At 35.3% G+C, this 2,957-nt stretch overlaps 1 pseudogene; it reads left to right on the forward strand.

The window, feature by feature from the left end:
- Positions 1-1,844: 1,844 nt before the first annotated feature.
- Positions 1,845-2,210, forward strand: LOC101399401 (large ribosomal subunit protein eL31 pseudogene; annotated as a pseudogene).
- The last annotated feature ends 747 nt before the right edge of the window (positions 2,211-2,957 follow it).

Consider the following 2,957-nt stretch of genomic DNA (forward strand, 5'->3'; position numbering starts at 1 on the left):
GAACATTGCTTTACTGAATATAATTAGGATTCTGTTTCTAAGATTGAAGTGATAGAGGATATTTAGAAGACATCTATGTTTCTGCTACTTTGTGGGTAACAGGCAGGCTTTAGGAGGGTTCACATGGAATCATCCCTGAGATCTATCATGTTATTCAGGAGAAATGAGGTTGAATAAGCCATGATACTTTCCTTCAAAGGGCTTAACATTAGATAATTGCATTATTATACTGGGAAAAATGTTACATTAAGCAATAATTAAGAAATATGTATAACATAAACTAAAAAAAAAATTAAGAACAGATAAATTTGTTAAAATATATTGATAGTCATTCTACCCAAATGGTTCTGTAATTACAAGACATCTTTATATGTAAATATCTTGCATACATTAATTCTCATATCTCAAATTCAACATTTTCAAAGATTAAGTCATTTTTTGTTGTCCTTGGATCACTATTCTGTGATATTAATAGGAAATCCATCCCTCATTAACAATGTATATTAAACACCTATAATAGGTGAGGTGTTATTCTCTATGGTAAACACGCAGTGGTGATCAAGATGAACAGGACTATATGTTCAAGGAACTTACCCTTTGGTGCGGAGAAGACACATTTGAACAAGAACATTTGCAGTGCCTTGAGAAAGGATGAACCCAGTGTTATGTAATCATATCACAGAGGGATCTGTGGAGTGATGTATGGGGTAAACAGTGAAGGCTCTCCTCCTCAGAAAAATTGATGTTTAAGCTGAGATCTAAAGACTATTTCTAATCTAGGGAAGCAAAAAGAAATCAAAATAGAGTAATAGGTATGGGGAGAAGTAAAAAAAAAAAGGCCTTGAGGAGAAAGAAAGGAATGAAGGGAAGTCATTGACAAAAGATGCATCTGTAACGTTGATGGAGTTCAGGTCACAAGGGTATTTTTAGGCCTATAAGATTCTGAACTTTATGCTAAAAGAGGTAAAAAGATGCAGTGAGTTCTAAGTAGGAATGGAATGTGATCAGATTCACATTTCACAGTAATTAATCTGAATGCAGAGTGGAGTCTGAATTAGAAGAGGAGAAGATTAAAGATGGACACCCTTAGGAGACTGCTGACTGATACTTGAATTCAGTCTGGTAGAGGGTATCCAGGCAAATAGGACAGATGGATAATGAACAAGGAACTTGGGGTCATTTACAAGATATTGTTGAAGTTATGGACCACAGGTAGGGATGTGTAGGGGTGGCTGAGAGATAAGAAAAAGTAGAGAGGTCTATGTGATGGAGATTTTAGTTATATGAAAGGAGAGTTGTGATGAAAGCACTTGAGTGATTAACATGTAAGATACCAGATTATCTGGTTTAGTGATTTCAGAGATAGAAGATTTTCAGGTGATAGCAAGGTCGGTGGAGAAGGATGCTGAGCAGAGTGCAGAAAAACAAACCATTGGAGATGTTTGGGTTATAAAGCAGGGAGGTCAGGGCATTGAATAGATCATAAAACCTTTCTTGATGTGCAAAGGAAGACTCTGAGCCATATGGCAAGTCTTCAGTGAATGAAGTGGGGTAGCTAGTTAGCTAAAAATCAACAGAAGCTAGTGGAGATAGAAGCTGGATCTCACAAAATAGCATAAAATGCAGAGATTTCTTTTGAATTGTTTTTTTAGACAAAAATATGGAGTAATAACATCACTAAGGATCAAGAAGAACCAATTTTAACTCTTCGCAATTATGATGAGTGATGGAGAAAGAAGAGATTTTGGAAAAAAAGGACACAATTCAATTAGGTTCAAAGGGTGAAAGTAAGATTTAATAAAATGTCTAAGAGTGTAGGGGACAGTCTCCAACCCCGGCCTGGCAGAATGGCTCCTGCAAAGAAGAGTGGTGAGAAGGGCCTTTCTGCCATCAATGAGGTGGTGACCAGAGAATATGCCATCATCATTCACAAGCTCATCTATGAAGTGGACAAGAAGTGAGCCCTTTGTACATTCAAAGAGATCCAGAAATTTGCCAAGAGGGAGATGGGAATGTCAGATGTGCACATTGACAACAGTCTCACCAAAGCTGTCTGGGCCAAGGGAATAAGGAATGTCCCCTACTGTATCTGTGTGTGGTTGTCCAGAGATGAAGATGAAGATTCAACAAACAAGCTCTTTACATTCTTTGCCTGTATACATTTCACCATTTTCAAAACTCTACAGTCCATCAATGTGGATGAGAACTAACTATTGATTGTCAATCAAGTTATAAAACCACACACACACACACACACAAGGAATGTAGGAGAGAGTGTTAATCATTGAAATGAAAAACAGAAAACATAATGGAAAGTTGGGAAAGAAGGAAAGCCCTTGAAAACTGGAATGAATTTGCATCAATGCAATACGGAAATAAGTTGAGGTAAAGAAAAATTATCAAAGAAATTTACATATTGAGTTGTTAAAAGGAAAATAAGGAAATATGGTGTATATGTTGCTCTCACGAGCTTGTGAGAGAATTATTTCTAGCTGGAAGTAGGATAAATTATTTAGTTAAGTCACTTTAACATTTAGTTCCGAGATGTCTAATGTGCAAATTTTCAATCAATATTGTTTACAATCCTGGAATTTTCTTATTACGATTTCTTTTTGGTCATATGTTCAGCATAACTCAAGAAGTTTTTATTCACATTTGCTGAATCCATTATATTTAATGAAAATCCACTTGTTATTGTAACGTGTAAAGGTAGCAATACTTTCTTATATCTTCTGTTCATGGTTAGATCTGAACTAAACTGGTCATAGATTTTCTTTTTTTAGGAAAGAATAGCATTGAAAGATCAATGCTTCTTTTCTTGTAAGTCTGTATGAAGGAGTTTTGTCAAGTGCTCTCATTTATTAATTTTGCTCTAGTGATGAAACAATTTAGTGTTTTTATAAATTACAGTGAACATGCTATTTTTCAGTTCATGCTTTAAATTTTGACTTATTTTG

The sequence above is a fragment of the Ceratotherium simum genome, chromosome 10 (assembly GCF_057802395.1).
Source record: "Ceratotherium simum simum isolate JZ-2026a chromosome 10, ASM5780239v1, whole genome shotgun sequence".
Classification (NCBI taxonomy): domain Eukaryota; kingdom Metazoa; phylum Chordata; class Mammalia; order Perissodactyla; family Rhinocerotidae; genus Ceratotherium; species Ceratotherium simum.